Genomic DNA, 7,129 nt, shown 5'->3' on the forward strand with positions numbered 1-7,129 from the left:
ATACTTTCTTAGTCCCAGAATAATTCGCCCAGCAAAGTTTTGGACTTTTTGTAACTTGTCAATATTGCTGCTGCTGGTATTACTCCAGACAGTTGAACAATATTGGAGTTTACTAAAGACAAATGAATTTATTACTAACAGAAGTGTTTTCCTATCCAGGAGGTGCTTGATTCTGTTAATTTGGTACAATTTAAAAAGGCATTTAGAGGCAATCTCAGTGATATGTTGGTTATAACTGAGGTGTGTGTCGAGAAGAACACCCAAGTCCTTAACGACAGGCACAGGTGTTATTTCCTTGTCAAAAAGTGTTATACTGAATGATGACAGTTTCTTTAAAAGTTGTGGTAATCCAACAGCTAGAACCTTAGTTTTGTCCGGATTAATCAAAAGAGAGTTTTTACAGCACCACTGAGATATTCTTGTAAGATCTTCGTTTAAGGCAAGGATGGACGTGGGTAATTCGGCAGGTGAAAAGGACAAATACAATTTACAATCGTCAACATAGGAGGCAGATAGACAACGTTTAGGAACAGAAAGGAGGTCGTTAACATAGATTGTAAACAAAGCTGGACCTAAAATAGAGCCTTGTGGAACTCCGAACTCATGTGGGAATACTTTAGAAACTGCGTCACCAATTCGAACGCACTGTTGTCGGTTAGAAAGGTAACTCTGAAACCAATTCAACGCACCCTGGGAAAAATCGAGATTTTGTAGCTTGGATAACAAGATGTCGTGTCGAATACTGTCAAATGCTTTAGACATATCTAATAAGACCATGATGGAAACTTTCTTGTTATCCATAGCCTGGAGCAACTGATCTGTAACGTACAACAGAGCTGTTTCTGTCGAGTGATGCTTTCTATTTCCGCTCTGATGTGCTGCCAGTTTATTATTTCTAATTAGGTGCTCCATAAGCAGATGGGATTTCTTGTGTGTAGATGGACACCTGCTGTCCTTTACTGGCCCAATAACAGTTACGGATATAAGATTGCCCATTTGGCAATTTTCTTAAATCTGTTTCATGATCTCATAGCATCATTAACACCTACGATTCATAATAAAATTGAGAGCTCTATTGTATTAATCATCCTCATCTATTGTATTGTATTAATCTATTGTACTGATCATAACCATTCTATTGGCTGTTGGACGTAACTGCTGCCCCTATAGTTACTGGAACAGCAAAGGCCAACAGCTCTCCACCTGCGCAGTAAAATTCCTTTTGCTTTTTATCTTGAAATTGTTTTGTAAACTCATACCTGGTACAAGTACCAGATCCAGCATGATACAGACAGTTTCTTGTGGTCTTTACAAGATGAGGGGCATCTGATAAGAAGTATATAAACCTCTGTGGTGCAAACAAATTGATCGTGCGATAGCACACATCCCTGTCGGCATTTCCATCAAGATTCTTATGCCTTTGGTAGAATCTTCTATTTGGTGTGGCTCCATCTGAAGTAGAAGCAATAATCCAGAGGTTACAGTTTAACTCCAAAATAGTAACAGCCTCCCAGAACAATGGCATTATCTGGGCAGAAGTAGCTCCATTGGCAGAAAAGTGGGCCAAGCAGAACTTCAACTCTGTACAAACACCTCTGATGAGGAAGGCAAGAGCATGAGTTGCAATCTCATCAAGTTTTTTTTTTTTTTTTCGAACCGCCACCTGGGTAGCTCAATTGGGAGAGCACCAGACTGCTGTGCGGGAGGTCGAGAGTTCAATACCGGCCGGACCAACACTCAGGGTCTTAAAATTAACTGAGAAGAATATGCTTCCTTTCTTTAACATCAAGAAATGGTTAGATATTCTAGTCTTCTCGGATAGGGACGAATAAATGGAGGTCCCGTCTCCTGCAGGGTTGGGGTAGGAGACGTTAATTTCCCACGCGCGAGATTACTGTGTGATGGATGTCCTCCCTGGGGTGGGTTGGGTGGGTAGTTACAGGGCCGTTCTGAAAACCACTTCTGTGGTTTTCACCCTGTCTAAAGATTATTATCTATCTATCTATCTCTAGTTTTTCCAGAGCTCCAAAGTTGACATCAGGGTCACCAAGATCCACATATCCGATCAATTCGCCTGTGACCTTATCATAAACAAGATTTGACATGATTTTCATTTCGTCAAGCACTTATGCTTAATGCTAAGGTCTTTCAACTGTGTCTTAACAATGTTAGCGGAGTCTTGGTCCTTGAAGGGTATGACTACTCGGGTTAGATCATTTTTCGCCAATCTTCCCAATGCTTGCAATGGCTGCTGGTCAGCAATTCTCGAGTTAATAAAGCTGTTAATGGCGGAGTTGATAAGGTGGTGAGGGTAGTCCAAACGTGAGAATGAATTCTTCAAGCGCTCACACTCCTCAGAAAAATAAAGCCATGAAGAGGACAAACAGTACGCGCGATCGAGCATAGTTGTCAATAAGTTTCGTTTGTACCGGTTGTCAACGTAACTCTGGTAGTGGACAAGTAAACCAGTATTAGTAGGCTTGACATAAACTTTCGTCTCAATTTGGGGTGCACAGTTTAGGAGCTGGTTTGTTCGCATTAAGCTCCAAACCACAATCCAGCCCGCATTTGTCAGTCGGAAAATTGGCCAAGACCTTAAAGAATGCGAAACCAAACCACAGCTGGTTAATCAACAGTGCGTAGTGTACCAATTTAAATGTAAACTGTGCGATACAGGGAGCTATGTTGGTTACACACGTGGGCATTTATATGCCCATGTGAATAGCCATAAGAGCACGTCATCTTCAGTACGCAAGCACTACAACAACGACCACGTGGGTGCTGTCCCTGAGGACCTTCTTAGCTGTTTCAAAGTTCTCAAAAAGTGCATGAACAAATTCGATTGTCTTGTCAACGAGATGCTTTACATCAAACAATTAACACCGAGTTTGAACGTGCAAACGGATTCTATCCGTGCTAAAGTATTTGTGTAGCTACCTCCCCCATGCAAATTAGTTGTAACTCTTGAACTCGCATTTGTTATTTTATTTTCATTCGTACCCTTGATAATGGCGTCATGAAGTCGCCAAAACGTCGGGATATTATATCGTTGGTTTTTACATGTCTATGTATTAAAAAAATTAATAAATAGAAATAAAAATAAATAAATAAAACTAAAACAAAAGCAAAATATATAAACAATAATCAAATTCAAACGGAAAAAAGGGAATTTTGCTATGGCACTGCTAGGCCACCATAGACGTCACATGCATAACTAATTAGGAAATCACCTGGACGCACTTTTTTCAGCAACTTGTCCGTGTTCGCGCTCCAAAAATACAATGAAGAAAATGTTTTCATGGCTTAAAAACTTATTATCCCATTTAATACTAATCGCAGTAATAATTAATTGTTTTTACAATGGATTGATTTTCGCTTCAGTAGCACTTTATATGAATATATGAATACAGTTTATATCTGACCACTTGCAGCCTGAAGGCTGAATTGCAGGTGCAGTGTAAAGTTGAGAACAGACGTCAGCATATCAGGCGCCTCTGGCAGCCGCTTCAGTCTATCGATGTCACCTTCCCACCCATCCTTCCCCAGGGGAGAACATCCATTACAAAGTAATCTCGTGTGTGGGAAATTACCGTCTCCTACCCCAACCCTGCAGGAGATGGGACCTCCATTTATTCGTCCCTATCTGAGAAGACTAGAATATCTAACCATTTCTTGATGTTATAGAAAGGTAGCAAATTCTTCTTAATTATTTTAAGACCTTGAGTGTTGGTCCGGCCGAGGCTCGAACCCTTGACCTCCCGCACAACAGTCCAGCACTCTATCCATTGAGCTAACGGGGATGCGGTTAGGTTACTTTAACATTGATGGAATTGTTTCCATTAAGTGGTTTTCCTAGAGCCATAGACCTGGGTTTAGAATTTTTTTCTATCGCGATTGCCAAGGGTAAAACCACATCATAGTGGTTTTTCTTGGCATGTAATATCTTCAATTTTTACTAAATTAGCTCATTGGTTGCATTATTTATAGTAATTTACCAGTCTTTCAAAACTGAGAACTAATAAATCATATTCATTTCGTAAATGAAGGTTTTTATGTCTTCCTCCAGAAATGACGATACTGTAGTCAACAAGATTTGACCGCCTAACACCTGGCAATATAACAAGCAGACATCTTTATTTTCCAAGATATAAGGACTCTTTTAAGTCTGGCAAATAGTAAATAAAGTCCAAAAATATGTTTACTGTCCATGACCTGACATTTTTTATTTTCTTGTCTGAAACTACACCTTCTTAACAAAAAACTTCTGGAAAAAAATAAAGGGATTTGAATCGAAGACATGATTGTTTTGGAATATTTTAAAAAGGTCCAAATTTGCTGCCATTTTGACGAACCATTCACCTTAGTCTTCTCTCGGAGTTATGACTTCATGACATACTTTAAGGAACACTTGACTTCATTGACAGAAAGACATCAAGGGTTCTGGTTGGTTTTTCTGTTTCAGAAAAAACTTTTCGTGCGAAAACATTGTGCTTCAATCCTTACTTGTAATAACTCTTTCTTGTGTACAGCTGATGAAGTAAGGTAATGCTAGTTAATTTTTGTCACATGAAGTCATGTGCGAGCCTGCTAGTTTGCGTGATCAACTCATCATCATCATCTTTATTTGCGTTATTTTAACAATTAAAAAATAGTTAATTATAGCAATAACAGTTAGAAGTCGAGGGGACCCAAGAAGCCACCAGGCTTATGGGAGAGCCACCTCACTTACAATAATAAATTAAGTAAAGAAAAAGTGCTGCGAATGTGCGGCTTGGCCAATTCAGTGATTATTTAAGTAAAAACTCGCAATTTCGTTTTAAAGCTGAGAAAGTTTGACGAACGAGTGACTGAAATAGGGAGAGAGTTCCAAATTTTAGGACCTTGGTAGAGAATTGTAAACTGCTTGACATTTGTACAGCACAAATGCGTACATAATTATATATAATTATAATTGATGTATAATTGAAGTATAATTACCTACTGTTCTGGTATCATAGTTGTGAATTTGGCTATTCCTTACAAAAAGAAGCAATGGGGGCAATAACTTATTTTTGAAAGAAAACATACACTTAGCGATTTCAAAGGTATTGACTTGGAAAATATATAAAGTTCCTAGTTTGGAGAATAAATGGGGCAGAGTGGTCTCGATAGTCTGAGTTGGTGATAGCCCGCACAGCTCGCTTTTGCAAATAATAAATTCTATTTAAGTTAGATACGTATATGGACGACCAGATGGAGTTACAATAGACGATATTGGTTGCAGAGGATAAGGAAAAGCGAGACCTAAATATAATAACTATTGATTTAGCGATTTGTTTACATACATAGCTGATATGGTATTTCCAGGTGAGATGATTGTCAATATAGACCCCAAGGAATTTAGTTACATTAGCTTGTTGTAGGGGTTTACCTCCAAAAGAGAGAGAAATGCTGAAGTTAAGTTTCTTCTGTCTGGGTTTAAAAATTGTATAACTGGTTTTCTTTACATTAACTGAAAGCTTGTTACATTTTAGCCAAACGTCAATGTTTTGGAGTTCATCATTAAGTATAGATTCTAAGCAATTAGATTTGAGTGAGAATAAAAGATACTGGTGTCATCAGCGAAAAGTAGAGGGTCTGATAATTCAGAGGCATTAGGAAGGTCATTAATGTATAGAAGAAACAATAGTGGGCCTAAAATCGAACCTTGAGGGACACCACACTTGATGGTTTTCAACGGAGAGCAATCTTGATTGAATTGGACAAATGTTGGCAGAAAGAAAAGTAGCTTTTAAACCACTGCAGAGCCACGTCACGGATACCATAGTGCTCCAATTTGGCAAACAATATTTGGTGGTCGAGAATTTCGAATGCTTTGGAAAGAGCTAGGAAAACATCCACCGTTGTTTGGTGTTGGTCGATTGCAGATGCAATTTTATTCACTAAATGAATTAGCGCGTGCGATGTTGAGTGATTGTTCCGAAATCTGAACTGACAGCTGTAAAGTATATTGTGTTTTTCGGCAAATTCTACTAAGCGATTGTATATGACCTTTTCGAAAAATTTGGAAAAATTAGACAACAAAGAAATGGGTCTGTAGTTTACAAAAAAGCTAGGATCCTCTGCCTTGAAGATGGGAATGATTTTAGCGATTTTAAGTTTGTCCAGTAAAATGCCTTTTAGTAAAGATATATTGATGATATCTGCCAAAGGAGGTGAAATAAATATTTAATAACATGCATTGGGATACTGTCAGAGCCAGGAGCTTTCTTTGAAGTGAACATGCTACAAATACTCTCCAGTTCACCAGTTGTGGTGGGCTTTAGGTTAATGGAAGGATGTTTGTTGTAACCGAGATAAGAACGAAAAGAAGGATTCACACTGGGTATAGATCTAGCTAGGTTGGGACCAATGTTTGTAAAGTATTTGAAGAATCTGTCAGCGATCTCCATTGGATCCATTAATGTTCTGCCTTCAGATTTAAATGATGTGGGAAGAGATGACTTACTTTTACGCTTGTTGATAACCTCGTTTAACAATTTTCAAGATGTTTTGAGGTCATTTCTGGCATTGTCAAATTTGGAGTCATAGTATTTTTTTTTGGCAATGCGAATGAGATGGGTGAGTTTGTTTTTGTAGGCTTTATACTTCGTTTCAGAAGATGTGGAGGGTGATCTGATGAGCTTTTTGTAGAGTCTATTCTTCTTGTTAACTGATTTGAGAAGTCCAGGGCTAAGCCATGGGGAAAAGAACATGTTCACCTGTTTACCTTTGAAAACCTTTAATGGAAAACAGGCATTGTAGACGCTGGAGTATTCTTCAATAAAAATCGTTATAGGCCTTCATTGGGATCTTCCATGTTGCAAAATGAGGACCATTTTACGTTTGAAAGGTGCTCGTTGAATTTTTGCAAATTGTCGTTATTGAATGTGCGCATCATAATTCCTTTCTGTGCTGCACGTTAGGATTGCGTCGTTAATATATGCAAAAATAGGTAAGTGGTCAGATAAATCATTTAGTATAATGCCACTAAAAACGTTATGTGTAAGGTTGTTGGTGAATATGTTGTCAATTAGTGTTGCAGAGTATGATGTGAGGCGCGTTGGATTGTAGATGAGAGGAAGAAGGGTGTTTGAAAATAAGCTGTCAA

The 7,129-nt window shown here is 38.4% G+C and overlaps 1 pseudogene; it reads left to right on the top strand.

The window, feature by feature from the left end:
- LOC148723406 (uncharacterized) overlaps positions 1-7,129 on the top strand; it is a 303,906-nt pseudogene that overhangs the window by 203,850 nt on the left and 92,927 nt on the right.

This window comes from Stylophora pistillata, chromosome 9, assembly GCF_964205215.1.
Source record: "Stylophora pistillata chromosome 9, jaStyPist1.2, whole genome shotgun sequence".
NCBI lineage: Eukaryota > Metazoa > Cnidaria > Anthozoa > Scleractinia > Pocilloporidae > Stylophora > Stylophora pistillata.